The following is a 19,993-nucleotide window of genomic DNA, read 5'->3' on the forward strand; positions in this document are numbered from 1 at the left end:
AAGGTCTCGGCCGTTTCCTCCAAGTCGTTCCTTTCCCTCATTGCCCGCGTCCAGCGGTGACCTCCACACTCTGTGATGCCGTCTCACTGCCATTTATTCCAAAGTCTTCCTCCGCTTGTTTTGCCTTCTCCCGGTCCTCCTGCTCCGTAGTTTAATTTTCCCAAACTCTCATCAGAACGCCCCATTGGCTGATCGATGCTAATCATCGACGTTGCGCGTATTGTTGGCGTTGCCAATCGCCCTGCCGCTTTCATTCTTTCACTGAACCTGGGGCAACTTGAGTGGGCCCGAGGCCTTTTTGCTCGGTTTTCTCGTGCCTCGCCGACCCGCCGCTGATCTCTCTTTAACCGCAGAGAAGCGGCCCACGCGAAGGGCCCACTCGCCTCTTCCCCCAAGACAACATCGCGGTTGTTCCTGCGTCAGTGCGGGCGCGCGAGCCCGGCAGGCCTCGGCGCTGGGAAGTCGGGGCAAGCATTAGGCTGTTGATAGCTCTTGGTGCTTGGTTAATCAGGGCCATCGTGGGCTAGGCTCGTCGAGGTCCTGGTCCACCTCAAGGCTCATCATCGTCATCAGCATCAGTGCAGCGATCTGCGGGGAATGCCTGAAGTTGCTGCTGCTGCTGCTGTGGCCTCTCCCCAGGGAGGCTGAGACTGTTGACGGCTGCGCCTGGCGTGATGAATGATCCAGGCCCGGGTGCAAGGGTCAGCCGAGTTTGGGGCAGCGGGGGTAAATGGAGCTGACGCCGTTCTGCCGCAACGGCTGTGAGGTCGTTCCTGGCAGTGGTGGTGGCCGCCCACTGGGGGGCCCCGGAGCTACATTTATTTTCTTGGTGGGCCCCCCACGTTTTGATCCATAAAATATGTTTTTAATGCGTTTTCTTGGGTGCTTAAATGCCCCCCCCAGCATCTCAAAGTGCCTTACATCTCATCTCAATGATTATGATACCCAGCTGTTGCTTATTTGTTTTTGACCGTGCAAACTCAGAGCGTGGTGACGGGAGGGAGATGGCGGCAGGAGCCGGAGGTGCCGTGAGACGAGAAAACAACGTGGACGCAAGAGGTGCAAAAGGATACAAGAAGAGAAGCGAGATACAGATGAGGCAACGGCGTAGTTAAATGAGAGAGATGTGGACAAGAGACAGTGTGGTATGTTGAAGATTTTTCGCACCGTTCCTAGCCAAGCGTACTAATCGGAAGTGCGGTGGGGAAGGACAAGAAGCTAAATACAAAAAGCAGTTCTAAATAAATACAATTTCTATCTAGCTTTAAAAGTACATAGCTCCTGTGGCTTCCTAACATCGAAAGGAAGAGCATTCCAGACGGCCGCGGAATCGCATCTGAAAGCGCGCGATGTGGTGATGCAGTGAGATGACAGACTGGAGCTGCAGTCAAGATAGAGACGAGAGAGAGAGACGAATGAGCGTTTCATGTTAATTGTCGTGTGATGCTTATTCGGCTCTGAGTTCAAGGTGATATTCGGGGCATCCAGAATTTACTTGAATGAATCGGGGACTCCTCGAGCCAGTTCGGTCTCCCAAGTTCTCCCGTGGGTTTCTTATGCCCAGTGCCATCACGGAGACACTGCCCCTGCTACCCTCGAATCTGGAGCTCCACGGCCAATGTTACTCTCTCCGATGTTACTCTCTCCGATGTTACTCTCTTAGATGTTACTCTTTCTCTGCCTTGCGGTGACCACCACAACCACGTGACTTTTCTTTCGTGTTGTGCGCGGTGCTTTTAGCTCCGCAGCGCGTGCATTTGTAGCGTTGAATTTAATTTGTGTGCTGGTGACTTCGTGTATTTCATATCGAAATCGCCTCCAGTGTTGTTGCTGCTGGCGGCAATAAAAGTTGTTTAAAAGTCAAAAGTCTCTCTGCCTTGCTGGCTGCGATGTCCACGACCCGCCGCGGAAACGCCGAGCGAAAGGGAAAAGAATGGAGCGTTTGGAGAGAGAGATCGGAGGGCATGATGCAGGCTGCACAGCGAGTGTGCATCGATTAGCCGGGTGAGGGGTGTAGCGTAGCTGCGCGCAAGCGCGGTCTCTCTTCACGAGCGAGCGGTCAACGCAATCAGGCGAAGGGCCTTGCAATCCGCGTGTACGTTTAACACGCGGCCCGCGAAGCTATCTCCGACGTAAGCCAATTGCTCCCGCTGCGGGGTGCGCCAGAATTTCCAATGTCGTGCCAAATATTTCCCTCTCTTGCCCATTGTTTTGGTCGCAGTCGCTTGTTCGCGAAGTTCTTTTTCTGCTGCACGAAAGTAAATTCGTCGTTAGAGGGAATGCGACTGGAGCCGGTCACGGAATATGTGTACAACTGTCATCAAAACGACAACGACAGCTGGATGGAGTGTGTTTGTAAGAATGAATTTGATCATTAAAGCAGCACACGCGTGTGCGTGGAGGATAAACGTTTCAATCAGTGCGTATAGCCTGCTGTAACACATGGATGCGAAACTTGGACATTGGCAGAGACAATGGAAACAAAATGAATGCATCTTAAATTGCGCAAATAAGCGGGGAAATATGCGTGTTGGGAACTACTGGCAAGAAACGGAAAGCGGAATCTACTAGATCGGAGAACATGGGCTTGGGCAGAAACATCCTCATCGCGACAGGGAATGATGTCACCAGTCTCGAGCCTGGTGACAGAACAGCAGCCAAGGGAGCAAACGCGCCATGGAGGCCGACCACTGTGGAGATGATGAGGCGGGCGGTATCGGCTTGTGTGTGTGTGCGTACGTATGGCCAATTTATGTTTAATTCGTAGTTTCGTGGTAATACATTGAAGGTGGAGGGGTTACCAGCCCCTCGCACCCGTCCAGAGCCCCCGTTTAGCCACAGTTGGCACAGTAGGGGGCACAGGTGGTGCATCAGCCAGTCATCTCGGTCATCTCAGTCAGTCGACCCGTGGCACCTGGGTCTGCCCCGTGACCTCCTGCCAGCGGGCGTTCGACACTTCACGTGGCCTCAAGGTGCACATGGCCTGGCACAAGCGTCGTGGTGACGTCACCGCCACTTAGTGGCGAATGGTGGTTGTTGTTGTTGTTGTGTATATGGCCGACCGTGTTCATCAGAGGTGCTGGAAATCGGAGGTCGGCAGGAGCGAGATGGACTGCGGTATCGCGGAACGGGGAGCGATGGCAACGGCTTGGGGCGGCCTTCATCCGGCAGCGGATAGACCATGCCGCTGTCGATGATCATCATTTGCTTCACCGCCATTAACGCTTTCCCGCACGCCGATCCTGGTCATCATCGCCTTGAGCGGTCATCCCAGGGGCCCCAACATCATCCCTTAAGCCCTCCCTGCCGCGGAGAAAATGACCTCGTGACCCTGACGCCGTAGCAACCGGAGTAGAAAACGTCCGAGAGGACGACCACCGCGGAGATGGATCAATGGCATCAGGCGCATGCGCAGCTTGTGTGGGATTGTTGTTGTGTGAGATCGTGAGAGATGGCAATGGTTTGGGAAGGGGGTGCTTCATCCAGCAGTGAACAGACCTTTGATAATTATTGCTATTTTCATTCACAGCCCTTTCTGAATGCCGCACATCCCAGGTGCTCCCACTTCATCCCATAAGCCCTCTCTGCCAAGGTGAAAGTGACCTCATGATTCCGATGCGGTGGCATTGCAAAACGGCAGCTGTGCCTGCAAGGAAACGATGTGAGTGGCATTGGCTGGAGAAAAGTGGGGCACTCAGGTGTCACGTGATTCAGTGCGAAAGTCACCCACCTGCAGGGCTATGAGGTTTATGTATGCGTGTTGAACGTCTTTCCCACCGTACGTAGCCAACCGTCCTAATCAGAGGTGCGGGGGATGGACAACAAACTAACAGACAAAGGGCAATTCTGAAGAAATGAGTCAGTGCAGCAAGTCCAGTGCTGGCTTATTGGTTTCTCATCTTGTGAGCGTTTGTCCCACTCAGTTGGCCTCCAATATCTGAGTCCTCCCACTCCGCAGTTTTCGATCCGTTACCAAACACGTTTATATCTGCGAAGGCTTCCGCCCCGTGTGCGCGTGGAATTTCTCTGGGTACTCCAGATTTACAACCGATAAAATCTCCCAGAATGCGTCTGATGTCGCCGGCTAAGCAGGGCTGAGCCTGGATAATGCTTCGATGGTTGACGACCCACGTGCAAAAAACACTCGTTTTAGGCTGTGGGGCTACGTGCTTGGGCATCAGAGGACAATGCGGCAAAGTCCATTGTTGCATTGCGCGATGCTGCAACATCTATACTCATCAGCTACACCACCGCGCACTCACCTGTGTGGTAGAACCACACGGCGTAGGGAGGTCACCATCCAGCAGTGGGTTGACGACAAAGGCCTGGACATGCAGCCCCATTTCTCTCGCGCAACAAAATACCCGGTGTGGATTTGGTCAAATGTGTCAGGCAGTACACTCCTGAAAACGGAGTCTCAGGAGTCACTTGGGGACTCATTTTAAACATTTGCCAGCCCTGGCCCCCTTCCCACCGTTCACCCAGCGGCGTCGCTCTCCAGCTCTCCAGCTATCAACGAGGATTTATAGCCCACGGTGCTGTAGAGACGGAGAGTCCATTCGCTGAGCGAGAGGTGGAATTGCAGTGGGCAGCTTGTGCCCTGGTGTTGCTCGCGTGTGGCATTGGTTGAGTAATGAATGCTTGCGCTGGCATACATATTTGGGTTGAGTGGTGGCATAGCGGTGAGTACACCGCGCTTTGAACCCAGCGACCCATGCTCGATTCCCAGCCATATCTGCTTTAATGCTTTCCATCTTACTTGGAAGTAATTATAAAATATTGTAGCCACATATTATTAATGTATTTAAACGGAAAAAGAGCCTAGATGCATCAGATATTGCCGACGACATACGAAGAAAGAGGCTGGGAGACTCAGCGAGGCTTTCCTGAGTCAGGAATTGTAACTCTACATGTTTGCATATTTAGTAGATAACTGCATTATGCAACGCTACCTTATCAGCAAGGCTTGTTGGCTGACACCCTTCCTTAAATATTGCCAGTACCGGTGGGATACCTATTGAGTGTGCAGGAGGTGCAACTGCGCAGAGGCCTACTAGCTGAAGGGCTCAGGTGCCTCGCTACAAAGAGAGGGAACAATTGCACGTGAGACCCCTACCCTATCCCACCCCCACCCCCCCCATTGCATTACTCGTGTGACACAACGCGTATTACAAGGGACTGGTAATATAGAGACTTGCACCCTCGTCATTTGCAGTGGAAATCACGTGTCAGTGTGTGAGTGCAGCGTGCAGGTCGAGGCGGCAGTTTGCAGCAGGAGGCTCGGTGAAACATCACTGCATGGAGGCGATTTGTAAGAGTCAGAATCTTGAGCCGCAAAATGAACATACACGTGTTGCTATTTTGTTGTTACTTAGTCTTGACATACATAGATATATATTTATATAAACGTGTTATATGAACTGCTTTTTGTGTTTAATTTGTTGTCTTTCCCCACTGCACCTCCGAATAGCGCGGTTGGCTACTTACGGTGTGAAAGAAGTTCAACAAACGAACATACAACGGACTTAGATGTGTGTCAGTGTTTTGATGGTTTTGTGGATCTAGAATTGTTACGACAATGGCTTTGTTGAAGTGCTTTTACTAAAACTGTTTAAAATGGAGTGCCTAGGTAAGTATTTTGTTGTTATCGATATTCAATGAATGTGTGGCATTGGAATACACCCTGCCTTATCATTGTATAAATACTACACTTGCGCTCGGGCCAATGCCAACCACACTACACTACTGACCAGTACAGCTCAGGATAGAATGTGCAAGATGTGGTTACGTTAGTTAAGCTTCATGTCCAACCTCAGTGGAATTGTTGTACAGATGTCAAGGAATGGCTGATGGTTTAGACGCTGTCATAAATGCGTTGCTATGCAGCTAAATATAATCAGAGTTCAATGCTGGATGGGATTTGCAGTGCGCACGATAATATATATATACCTGTGACAACGGATACATTTATTTTTTAAGTGCTAAAAGATAATTATTATTTCAAAGAAGTAAAGCGAAACATAAAACATTCAAGTTATAGTGTACCATGGAATTACCACTTTCAATATCAATCACCTGCGACAATGATATTGTCTTTGTGATGGATTGTAATATAATGTCGAGGCTTACTTTTAAGCTGCTGTTGTGTTGTGTTACGGGCAGCAGAAACCAGTTCGGCAAGAGCCATTGTTATACTGCATGTCTATGCTACCCGGCTTCACCAACCCGCACTGACCAGCATGGTGAAGTATGGTTCTTCATCTAGTAGTGTTATGATGAAATACATTTTCAGTCAATGTAAATCCACATGTTACGCACTTCACACAATGTGAATCGCACGTAATAAAATCATAATTGCATTATCGTGGTTGTGCTGATGGCGGAAATGCCACTACCGCAGCTGCCGATGATGGTTGACTACATTTCGTGTCTTCCTTTGTTGTTCTTCCCCCCGCACTGCCGATCAGCACGGCCCGGCGACTTACGGTGCGAAATAAAGTTCAACGTGCACGCACGCACGCGCATCATATCAGCGCTATTTAAAATCCGTGCACATTTCCCGTAAACTATTTGCAAAGCGAAGAGTTGGGGGGGTGGGGGGTGTTGCGTGGGGTGGTAAAAAGTGGAGGCCGACATCGCTTGGCCGGCCGTGGGTCCGCCGTGTCTGGCGTGCCCACAACAGCGCCGCGTGTCCTCGCGTGTCCAGCGATGTCCGTGCGTGCGCCCGGCGGGAAATACCTTGGTTTTGAACTCTGCATCGCCTCCTACTCATCCTCCTCCACATCCCTCCCTCCCTCCTCCTTTGCCTTCACTTTCCCAGAAAGTTCACGACATGCCCACCTGCGGCGCAAACAAGTGTAATAAACACAGCGGAGCAATTGTGTGGAGCAGCGGCGAGCGGGCGGGAAGAAAATCTGGGAAACGGCGGCGTCAATAATAGCGCGAAGCCTAACGAGCTTAGGAAACGCGGAGTGTGTGTGTGTGCGTGTGCGCAGTGTGCGTGTGTGTGCGCAGTGTGTGTGTGTGTGTTGCGTATGTGTGTGTGCGCAGTGTGTGTGCAGTGTGTATGCAGTGTGTGTGCGCAGTGTGTGTGCGTGTGCGCGCAGTGTGTGTGTGCAGTGTGTGTGTGCGTGTGTGTTGCGTATGTGTGTGTGCGCAGTGTGTGCGTGTGCAGGTGTGCGTGTGTGCGCAGGTGTGTGTGCGTGTGTGCGCAGGTGTGTGTGCGTGTGTGTGTGCGTGTGTGCGCAGGTGTGTGTGCGTGTGTGTGCGTGTGTGCGCGCCCGTGCGGTTAGCGCCACACTGCGCTATGAACCCGGCCACCCGGGGTTCAATTCCCGTTTCACGGCCAACACCAGTGACGATTATCTGAACAGGTGCATGGGCCTCCCCTAGGTCGACTCAGCCTTAAATGAATACCTGGTGCGGTGTGTAAACATCGTCACCGGGGGGACAAAGGCAGCCGGGCGTGGTGCTCGCTAACAGGCACTTGCCCCAACAGTCCGTTAAGGCTATACGGGGCATTTTTGTCTTTGTTGCGCGTGCGTGCGCGTGCGTGCGTGCGCGTGCGTGTCGGGCATCGTTCAAGGACTGCCGCCACCATCGTCGCCACCCGTCTTTCTGGCTGCTTCGTGCGACCCGGGCCCCCATGGGGGGGGGGGGGCGGGTCAAAGAGCCGCCGTCTCGCGGGGCTCCGCCGAGCCGCAAGATGCTTCCTCTGCTGCCGCGCGAACCGCTCCGCTCCCCCCCCCCTCAACCTCCCCCCCACAGCCATCCGAGTGTGTTGGTTGGTCCTATTTTTAAGCTGGCAGAATTGCAAGCGCGCACAATTTGTACAGCTGTGGCTTGCGACGGTCAGCCCAGCGGAATTCATTTGTGTCACTTGGGCAAGTTTTTCTTCGTGCTTTTGTTTGTTCACTTTCAGTAAATGTTTGAATTGTGCTTTGTGTTTTTTTTTAAATCGCTTCAACATTAATGGACAATGCGCTTCTTTCAACTGCAACGTCTATATTTACAAGGCACATAATGTACCCATTTTATAAAGCACGATGACCAAATAGATAAGAAATTATGGGTGTACGCAGGCTTTTACCCCGCCATACGTAAGCACAACAATCCCCTGACTATATTTTGTTCATTTGCCTTTGGGTGTGTGTCGGGAGTGGCGGTGCAGTGATTTGGCCATTGTGCTATGATCTCAGGCAGATGGGTTCAGTTCCAGGCCATCACCCCGCCAGTGGCAATTCGTGGGTGTCTCCCTTAGATTGGCTCAGCTGAAAATGAGTATCTTCTGCAATGTGGTCAAGATCAATATTGGTGAAACAAACATACTCGGTTTAAAAGCGCCTTGTTTTACCCGTAGCCGACCCTACAAGGATGCTCGATAACTGCACTTGCCCCAGCAGTCTAAGAAGACTACAATTTATTTGGCGAATATAATAGCAATAGCATTGCCCTTCTCAAAACTGTCTCACGTACAAAGTTGTATTTTGGTTTATGATTTGCTGAGAAATATAAACAGCGTGGTTAAAAACGTGAAATAATATAGTTCAGTAAAAAAAAACACATGTTAATTGATTGAAATGCAATCAACCCTGCATAATGGCGTTGTGCGCCTCTTGAACATGCTTGTGGTCGTTACGAAACGTAGTGTTTCACATTCGATCCGCGTACTTTCACGTAGCCTCTTTTTTATTACCTCTTTTTTTTGCGGCGGTGCTAGTGAAGTTGTCAATGTAAATGTAGCTACATTGTATTTTAAATGATTGGTCCTTGGGTGGCCGTAGACTGCGCCGGAGATCATTCAATATTCCGCTTTTTGGGCCGTTAGGCTCACAGTCCCATTGGCCCCAGAGTGGCAGTTTTCCATAAGCAGATCTGTACCCGTCTGCCGCGACGAATGATGACCACGTTGTTATTCTTGATACAAATATAGAACGAGTTAAAATAACCACGCGCAAAAAGCTTCATCCTTATCGGACTTTTATCTGGAAGCCTATAATTTTAACTTAGCTCCCCCCCCGCCCCCATTGTATGGCTTCAGCCTGGCAGGAAACCCCGATCTGAATTAGGCCTAAAATATATCTTAAGTGGCCGGGTGGCTTAGAGGTCATGACGCTGGCACCACGGAGACGCTGGGTTCAACATCAAGGTAAGCCACCTGCTATTAAAGCGAGCGTAGTGATCTTCTTTGTTCTTTCGGTAAAGTCACGTAGAAGGGAAATAATAAAATAATAAAAAGAAAACATAATAAAATAAATAATAATAAAAAAACATAATAAAATTATATTTTATTTTATAATGATTTATTTTCATTATTTTATTATTTCCCTTCTATGTGACTTTACCGAAAGAACCAAGAAGATGAATCCCTGCAGTCACGAAAGCTTTAAATCGAGCGTAGTGAGTTGATAGTCTCATCCAGGTTGCCAATGACTGTAAAAAAAACCGTAACATTTCATTTAGTTCTACCCTTAAAGTGGTAAAATAGCAGTTAAAAATGAAAACAACTAAATTAAATCACGACGTTTCGGGCGCGACACAAGCGTCCGTCTCCAGGTGTGGACAACGTAACGAAAGCACAACCACTTAACTTTACCGAAAAAAGAGTTTTTGGGAATAAAAGAAATATCAATTTGACTGTCATGCGACCAACCATGATCTCATATGCAGAATAAGTGGGTAATGCTGCCCTCCATGGTGTGTGGACCAGAGGTCACTACAAGGGACCTCAGAGGTAGCTCCATGATTTCCGCTTCTGTGAAGGGTTGCACTGCTCTGAGAGAGATCCGAATGGATGCTTTATCTCGTGACGTGACGCCGATACCACAATCGGGATTAAGCATTGGGGAGAATTGAAAAAAAATACTTGCAAAAAAAAGGCCTAAATGTAAATGAACTGAAAGTAGCGTGTCCCTGCATCTTTGTTGTTGTGGCTGTTGTTCCTGATGTAGTTTTCGTATATATTGTGTTTCGTTTCATCAGTATAGTCCCATGTTTAGCCAGGTTATGAATTGCAGCAATGCCTTATAATAGTTACCGGTCTATATGCTCAAATGATAACCCCAGGCTACAGATGTTTGTGTGATTTTCTGTCTCTATAAAGGGGTCTCTGGTTATGTTGCAATTGTTGAATTTTTTATTGTATGGTTATCGTATTTCTGAACATATAGATAATTTACCACTTTCATCTGTCCAATTTCATGCATTACCTAGGGGTTAATTCTGCCTTATTATTCATTTGTAAATGCTTTAATGTTCACAGTTCTGGTAAAAGGTTGTGGATATAAATTAGGAAATACATATTATGTTCTTGTGTGTTTCAGCAAGGGGATGAGATTTTGGAAGCTAAGGTGAGGCACATTGGCTTGGCATTGATGCTAATAATCTTTTATTTTGATGTCTACTTAAAATAAGAAAATTACATTTTTCGTCTCCATTTTGCTCTATATATTTCGACATTTTGGTCTTATTAACCCCTATTTATGTTAAAATGTTCTCAACGCAGAGCACATCCCGCCATTCATCAGACCAAAAAAAAAATCATTTTTTCTGGGATTGGAATAATCAGTTTTTGTGGGACTCTTGAATAAGAGTCTTGAATAAGAGTCCCACACGTGACCTATTTACCCTCTACAAAGTAGGGGGCATACTCTGCCACAAGACTTGCTAACGAGCTTGTTGCATGACGGTCAAACAGATTTTTAAATATTTGGTTTCATTATTCAGAGCTGAAAATTCGTCAAATTAAGGGTAAAACCACATTTCCATTTTTTTTGTTGGGCACTCGTTTATTACTGAGACCATAAACTCAACATGGATTTGCACGCAGGAACTCAGCAGTGCCAATTCCCTGCTCTGACCTTTGAGCCACCCCAGCCACTTCCATTTCGCTCCAGATTAATAATGCCAAGCTCACCTCCAACTAAGCTACAGCTTTGTTTCTCGGGCAGAACAGTCACATGTTTCTCTTTTATGTTCTCAATCAAACAAATAATTGACTTTTTTTCAGAGAAACTGCTTAGAAGCTGCCGGGGCGTTTGTGAAATTAGAAGCAATACATTATAGTTACACCAAATGTATCATGTTCATCGCGTGTGAAAACAAGACCAACGAAAACATAATAAAACCTGCCACTGTCAGTGTGCAGGTTTCATGACATTTCTGCAAAAGCGACTGTAAAACATTTTCACGCTTGGGTTCAGTGCGGTCAATATTGAGAAACTGGCTGGACATTTGGGAACACAGAGTGAGCGGTGGTGTGATCTAGCGTGGGTGTGGTGGTGAAGGTGGTGGCGGTGGCGGCGGTTGAGGTTATAGATTTTTAAGCGATTCCCAATGCGTTCTCAGACACTTTCCCAGGGGCATGAGAGCCAGTTGTTGGGCCTCCACGAGCCAGCGAGAATCTGCTGAGCAATGCTCTGGGCAAGATTAACTACCAGCATTTACGATAATCATAACTGGTCGATGGATGAGCAATAACTGGACACGTTTAACCACTAGCGTCTATTAAAGGGCTGAGGCGTACACTGGCCAAGATTAGTTGATGACATCTTACACTTTTTTTAGAACAGCGCCTGGAAGATGATGCCACAGGACCATTGCTGACGTAACTTCAAATGGGCCTTTCTAGCCGTGTGAAGGACACAGCCCTTAATTCCCCGCAAATGAGTGTTCGTCGCACGTCAATCAAACTTACATTTTAAATCTCAGCTAGATTTTTGGCCAAATTAATACATTTGTATGTAATTTATTGTGATGTTGTTTTTGTTGTGTGTGTGTGTGCACTCAGTGGTGTCTGGGCTTGAGACCATAAACCTGCTACACTTGAGGACCCCTTTTTCACGTGAGGACCTGCTGCCAATTTTTTTTGTTTACACTTTTGAAACTTTGGGATTTTTTTTCCCATTTTCTGCCAGGTCTCCCTTGCGACAGAGCCTAGTCTCAATTGCCTGTCACCTGGTTATAAATATGGAATTTAATTAAATTATTGATTTATTGATTGAGCTACTCTTACTGGGCAGTTGGGGTTCGGTGCCTGGGCATACCTGGTTGGAATAGGTCAGCGTGGCCCGGAGAGAGAGAGAGAGAGAGGGTGAGAGGGGGAGAGAGATGGAGAGGAAGACACAGAGATTTCCCAGTGGGAACCCCAAAAACCCGAGGTAAGGCTCCACAAGCTCTCTGCTGTCGGACATTATTGACAGCATGCCGAAGAGGATGACAGGCCTGCAGCCGTACACGATAAATAGCTTATCCTGTGTCTCTGCAACACGGTTAAATGGGTCTTAGCCTGTGCACAGGGTGTATAAAGGAACTTTGCTTTGTTTGTGTTCACCTTTATAAGATGTATAACAATGTTGGATGAATTTATGGAGATTTGAAGTCACCCTGAGGGCACAATACTCCGTGAAAAAAGTAAATGATTCGGAGTTGCAACTTTTTTTTTTCAAATGTAAAAAAGCCATCCTTCAAATCAATTTGCATTAAAGAAGTATGGAATCTGCAAGGTAATGAGTGCTACACAGCACTTTTTTTTGCCCAGAAATAATTGGGAACCATTCCACATTCTTACAGCAAGGATTATTTTTTTGTTACATCGCTTCATACTTAGCATTTCTTCTATTTTAATGTATCAATGTATTTCTCATGTAATACCTGTTCTGGTAATGGAATTGCAATTTGATCTGGTAGTTAAGTGCAACAAATATTCTGCAATTAATTTGTTGTATTGATTATACTATAATTGTGTAATTATGAAGATGCACTTGTTTGGATCTAGATTTTAGAGATGCTGTTAATATATGATAACCACGTCACCAAAAATGCAACTGGACTCGTAGCGCGTTGATAGGTGATCACCATGCACGGCAAGGTTGTCATCGGGCCACAGGGCAATGTGGTGAGCAGCAGGGTGCAGTGAAGCAAGGTCGAGTGTTATTCTGTACTTCTATGCTCCCCTACACATATACTCTCATGCTGAACTATGACCCACAGAGTGTGGGGGAGGTCTTTATCCAGCAGTGGGTTGACAAAAGGGCTGTGCGTGTTCATTAATGTATCACATTGACTTAGAAGCAAGTGGTGCCCGCTGCGTGCTATTCATTTATATCCGCGCCACAGAGATGATGATGACGTTGATGACTATTATTGGCCGTGTCAACCCAGGCTGTGTTTCAAACTGCCCTTGGACGCCCTGCCACTCTCACCAGCTGAGCCACAGTAAATATTCCAGAGACGCTCAAACGACTCATAATGACATGCCGTTCAAGATATTTTTCCCCTCTTGCTGTTGCTGCTGCTGCTGCTGCTAAATTCAACCCTCGTGCTTTGCGTGGGACACGGACTCGCTGCCAGATGTTACACCGGCGCCCGCAGTTGGCTCGTTTCGAATATAACCGCAGGGCAATGATCGCCCGCAGTCCCACATCACGTCTGTCCTTCCCCCGTGGCAAAATGAGCGTTAGTGTGCGTGCGGGCGAGACAGAGCGATGGGACACGCAGAAGAATTATGATAACAGGGCCACCCCCCCCTCTTGCTGATTGCAATAGTGACAGGGCACTTCAGCGAGCAGCTTTAAAAAAAGAACATAAAGCCGAAAGACTGATGTCTCGGAACGAGGCAGGGCCAATAATCCTGCACGGCCCTTTCAAGATGACAAGTTCGCTACGCGCTCACCGCTGGTCGCGATTGTCGTGCAGACAGTGACATTTCACGCGGTTCGCTGTTGTTCACAATTACATGCTGTGTTTGTTTTCACTCGTGTAGGCCTCGCAGAGGAGAAGAAGAAGAAAAAAGGGTCCCTTATGATCCCCGGAGGTTTAACTTTCCAGGCTCGCAGTGAAAAAATGTGTGCGAGACTTGGACGGCAGCCCAGAGCATAATCACAGCTCGGAAATATGCAAATACGCGATTATAATTACAGCAATTCTCGTTACAAGCCTGTATGTGTGCAAGCCCGCTGCTGAAAATGCCTTCTGCAATTAACTCTGAAGTTTCCCTTGTCACGCGTTCACAAAAGGTTTTTTTTTTTTTACCCGAGGTAATTTAAAGGCACCATCTATAGCCATAAAGGTTTAGCCGCGCTAACGTGTGCCCCTTTGCTTGCTATCATTCACGAGCATAATAAGTGACTATATAATAGAGCAAATTGTCTGTGAAATTTATAAATGTTTTTTTTTTTCCCTCGCACTCATAGTTGAGCTTTAGAACAGCGGCACAGGAGCATTATTTATTTATTTACCATCAAAACGTATACAATGTACATTATTAGTGCTGGGCTTTAAAAAAATAACATTAGGGCACCACGATAATGGTCTGTAAAGAGAATTATTCACAATTGAATGGTAAACCGAGGATGTAGTTTTCTCAAATTCCTATTGTACCCCCCCCCCTCCTCTCCCCTATGGGGGCGGGGGGGGGGCATTCATTGTCCGTCGGCCACACGAAAACCGCGGGGAGCCTTCGGGCGACGTCAATTCATAATAAACCGTGGGCAGTCGTTTCACAGGCAAGTATTTACGACGACGTGATATGAATTCGCGTGCTACGAAGAAGAAGGGGGGGAGGGGCGATGCGATGCGGGGGGCAGCGAGTGGGGCATCACCTGAAACGTCGCCCAACGTCCTACCTAATTCTTGACGAACGCGTCGAGTATTCTTTTTGTGTTTGTTGCGCGTTTTACGAGAAACGCCGCTTTCCCGAGCCAATCAAACTCAATGTACTCGCAGAAGCACGGTCGCTTTTCCGCAACGACCTGTTTGATTGGCCCATAAAGGCGCCTCCTCGCGAGATGGGGAAACGTGTCCTCGCATCTCCAACATAAAACCCGCGGCGTTGCGCTAAGTGACACGGTCTGTAATGAAAGCACTTCCTTTTAAATGACACCGCGGCCCAACCTCCCCTTACCCCCCCCCACCCCCTCAAATGAAGTGGTTGGGTGGACCTCAACTGCCCCCCACCCCACTCCCCCCTCCCCCTACTCCCCCACCTCGATTCCCTTATCCCTGGACACAGCACCGAAGGGTGAAGGCGACAAGATTAATCAGTCACCCTCTATCTCGCACTAACACTCACCCCTCCCTACCCTTTTTTCCCCTTCCTAAAATAGCAGGAACTTCGGGTCACAAATAAACAACGCAATTTGGCCCTTATCAGATTCAGGTAGGGGACTATCTTCAGTTTAGCACTTTCATCAGCTCCTCGTCCAAAGTAGACTATTGATACAGAATTCCGCGAGCGATCTCGCGGCTGCTTTGATGAATTGCACTGCCGCAGAAAGGGGATTTTGTGTGTGTGTGTGTTGTGTGTGTTTTGTCTTTTCCAAAGGACGTCGTCGGCACTTTCAAACGGCGAATAACAAGTTTCATTCGAGACTCGATTCAGTGCGGAGGATTGCGTTTTATGCGGGGAACAGAACACAAAGAGAGTGGGTTGCGTATAAATGAAAATGTATTTAACTTTACCGCACGTCGTGCGAGAGCGAATGTATTTGTTCTGTCACCGAATATGCTTCTGGTGAGATTATTTTATTTGAACAAAAATTGTCCTTCTTAGAAAATTGTTGCGTGTTTTTGTTTGTTCCTGGGTTTTTGTTGTTGTTGTTGTTGTTGTTGCAAATCTATCATTGTCTTTGACGCCTCTCTGCTCGGGTGGCTCGGGATTGTAAGCGGTTGAGGTCACGGGTGCAAGATTCGTTTATTTGTGCTTCACACCACTGATTTGACTCAAATTTGGATCGTGCCAGACGCATAGTTGGACGTTGCCAATTCAGGGTAATCCAATCCCGGTGAATATTGCCTTTTCAATAGACGAGTTCGCAAACCTAAAGCACTCACCACTATGCTATCCATTACCAACAACTATTGCCACATTAATGTCGTAGCATAGAGCAATCGAAGTCACAATACCCAGTAGCGCTCTGATTTTTACGGGAATCCCATATTAAAAACAATTCCAATACAAAGTAGTTTTTACGACCTATAATATATTAATCTTCAGCCATGATCTATCAACTGCTGGATGAAGGCCTCCCCAGGCCATCACCGTATCTCTTGCCATTGCGATTCACCTATCTCGATCCTGCACGCGAGACAATTCTGTGGCTCCACAATCCACGGCAGACGCCCGTCCTCTCGGGCGCATTCGCTGATTCGGTTGCCACCCCATGGGTAGTCGATCACCGCCCGTCGCCAATTCCAGCGACCTGTTCCTGCCCTAGCCCACTCACCTTTCGCAACAGTGACCGAGACGTGTCTCTGTCGCGCCCTCGTGACCCTATCCGCGGTGTCCCTCTCGGTGTCTCTCAATTCCCAGCGCGCAACTCTCTCGCGCACTTTTCAGCTTTGCTCCAATTGTCGTCATCGGCGTCCAACGCTCCCGATGTCACAGCGGGCAATATGCACCCACCAACCAAAGGTGCGACGCAAGGCAGCGGCGTTCGTCTGGCGAAGCGGATTTGGCAAAAGTGCCGGGTGCTACTTCTCGGCGCGCCTTCCGTTTCCCTGCGCCCCCTCCCCCTTCCCATCGCGGTGTCGCGTTACGGTGCATTTACGTGACGCCAAAATAAACCGCGTGGAATTATAAAAATTTGAATCGCACATTTTGGGAGTTTGGCGGGCGGCTGGGGCGGCGGGGGGAGGGGTTGACAACGCAATTCCTTTTGCTCGCCGCTGTTTCCCGTAGACGACGCGGTAGGATTTAAAAAAAAACAACGAAAATTGTTCTCGGCCGCGAAACGGCGCTTGAAGAATGGAGCGTCTGCACGTGGCTCAGCCAGGTGCCGCGGCGCTGATAAGTCGACCGCGCCGATGCTCGACAGCGACGCGGAGGCACGGGTGGGTGGTGTCGTCTCTCCACCCCCCGTCTCGTCTCGTATCGCCCCATCGGCCTCATGAAGGTGTCGGCGTCAGGCGTCCGAGGTTGAGGCATTTCAATCTGACGACATCCGGTCATGAATAATGCATTGAAGCTGAGTTATGTATTGTATGGGTGCTTGTGTATAGCGCTGTTGTGGCCGGGCACGTGTGTTCGCTCGTCTGTGTGTGTGTGTGCCTTTGTCTTTGTGCGTGTATGTGGAAGCGAGGGACTAGCGGTTAGCGCTACGAACCCGGCCACCCGATTCGATTCCCGCTCACTGCCAACACAGGTGACGATTAACTGAACCGGCCCTGGGCGACTCCTAGGCTTGACTCGGTGATAAATAAGTAGCTGCTTTGTTGCGTAATCGTCAACTCTGGGGAGACAAAGGCTAAACACGTGTAGCACTGGCCTCACGGCATCATTGTACACCATGCTGATCTTACCACGTGCTTGCTAACAGCGCGTGCCCAAGCAGTGTGGTGGAGTGGTTAGTCGACGATGTCAAAACATCGTTTTGGTAAATCTTGACTTAAAGCTTTCGTGGCTGCATGAATACATATTCTACGGGTCTGTCGGTAAAGCCAGTGCTGGCTTCGAGCTGTCAATCTTCACCTGAAGACGATTGCTTGCGTTGCGATCGAAACGTCGTGATGTTTTTATTATTATTTTTCTATCTACCTGGATTTACCGAAAGACCCATAGAATATCCTTTCGGTATTTTCCCCTCCCACCAATGGTATTCTAATTGTGCTATTGGTACCAAGTCATTAGACAATAAATCTTCTTGCAACGCTCATCGAACATTGTACCCCATGTGATCGGGAATGGCCACAGCAGTGATTTTCATCTGAAAAATCATTGTAATGGCCTTTATAACCTTACACAGTAGGGGGTGCGATTTCCCACTCTCTGCTGAGGTAGTTTGCTGCATGACAGCTGAGATTTTGTATTATCAGAGCTGAAAATAGTTCAAACTAAGTGAAATTCGAAAGATAATAATATGACGGTGCTTGTGTGTAGTCATTTGCTGGCGGGGCTAAAACGATCAATTCACTAAACTTCCAAACCCAGTTTAATTACTAGCAGCTCCCCCGAATTTGATTCCAACATCTTAGCAGCGCTGGCTCCGAGCTGTCTGACCTCTCAGTCACACGAGCACCTCATCTGAATTAAATGTGCACTCATAACTCACAACACCTAGTGGCAATTATTATATGAAGTTGGTTTGTGCATCCCCGCAAGATACGTGGCACAGCGTGGCTGGCATGAACAGGCCGCAGGAGAAAAGGTCGTCACTGGCCACACACACATCTTCACCTCATGCGTTATGCCAGCCTGTGTAGGTGTTCACGAACAAACACGTGTCCCAACAGTGTCTCATACGCGATGTGCAATATTTGCCTTGCGTACACGTGTGCGTGTGTGTGTGATGGTGTATGCTATGGGGAGCTCTGCTGCTAACCCGGCCACCCGAGTTCGATTCCCGCTCACAGCCAACACCAGTGACGATTATTTGAACCGGTTATGGACCTCTTCTCGGTGGGCTCAGCCTCAAAATGAGTACCTGGTGCGTTGTGTAAACATTGCCACGGTGGGGGGTGGGGGGGGGGGTGGCTGGGTGTGGTTGCTGACCACCCACTCCCTCGTGTACCGTACCGGCCTTCATAGGTGCTACTACTCGCTAACAGCACTTGCCCCAACAGTCTGTTAAGGCTAAAAGGGGGGTCTTCGTCTTTGATGGTGGATGTTGCCGCGGTGTTAATGGCTAGCGCACTGGACATGCGTTGGAGAGATTGTCAGTCGATTCGATCTCTTGCCCCACCGCTTCAGTCCACCCAGCAATACAAATCGATAACAGCGCAGTCAGGCATCTGATCGGCAGGTGGGGTAAAGTGTGGAGAGTCTCACAAGATGTCTGGCCAGCGTGGAAGAGTAGGCCAAATACCCCCCCCCCCACCCCTACTAGAGGAGCTATCTCTCGCTCGTGGGGAGGACCCACCCTTCCGCCAGCAGTGGCGTGAGCAGGCAATTGCGGGGCTGCACCTTTTGTTTGCGGGCGGTTTGACAGCACGTGTGCAGGGAATGTCCCCGGCCCTGCGCACTCGGCCGCATCTCGCGGGGCGCTATTTGTGGAGACGTGCTCCATAAGGTGGAGCTGTTGGCAAGGGAATGAGACGATCAGAAGGGTGGGGGGCCAGAGGGGGGGGGGGGGCTATGACATTTTGCGGGGGGGGGGGGGGGTGGCGGCTGGGATATAGGGTAGCAATTGGGAGTGAATGCAGTAAGCAGAAAATTAATACCGGTTCATCAACATAACCCATAAATGTTTAGTGGGCCCTTAAAATGCATGCAGTACACATCGTGCAGATGGTCAGCCGGTCGCCGGCTAAATTATTCAGAGTTTATTTATTTATGGTGTAAACACCATTACATATTTTATTTTACAGCGAGTTGTTAAATTATTGTATTCCTTGACATTTGTACGAGTGGTACATTTCTATCATATGTATGTTATTGTTACGAAACAAAGCAACTTTGAGCCATTATACATGTTTACTGTTGAATTTACAGATGTAAACATTACGCGGCTGTATACAACCCGCCCACACAGACCTCTTTTATTTGCTCTAAATTTTCTTTTGTTTTTTTCGGTAAAGTCACGTAGGTAACATTTTTTTTAGAATGAAAACAACTAAAATAAATTTAAATCAAATCACGACGTTTCGGGCACAACACAAGCGTCTTTCTTCACGTGGGGACAACGAAGGGTAAGCACAACAGCTTAAGTGTGTCTAAGAGGTGGCTGTGACGAGGAATTATATAGTCACGGGAGATGGAGGGAAGGGAGAATTGTGAGGGGGGGGGACGGCGACGATGTCCTCGTGACTTTACCGAAAAAACCAAAGAGTATGAATCCTTGCAGTCACGAAAACTTCAAATCTAGAATTGCTCTACATTCACGGCGGAACGATGCGTCGATTCAACATCGATCCCACATTTCACGACACATGCATCGAATCTCGTCTGTAAGAAGCGGATGCGTTTAACGTGTATAGCACCTGCGTAATTGTATCGTGTTTTTACGCGTGATGAGATTGCGTGCTGTCGGCAGGCACAAGAGATGCTACCGTGCACCAC

Source organism: Lethenteron reissneri, chromosome 8, assembly GCF_015708825.2.
Source record: "Lethenteron reissneri isolate LAM-NWPU_2019-01 chromosome 8, ASM1570882v1, whole genome shotgun sequence".
Lineage (NCBI taxonomy): Eukaryota > Metazoa > Chordata > Hyperoartia > Petromyzontiformes > Petromyzontidae > Lethenteron > Lethenteron reissneri.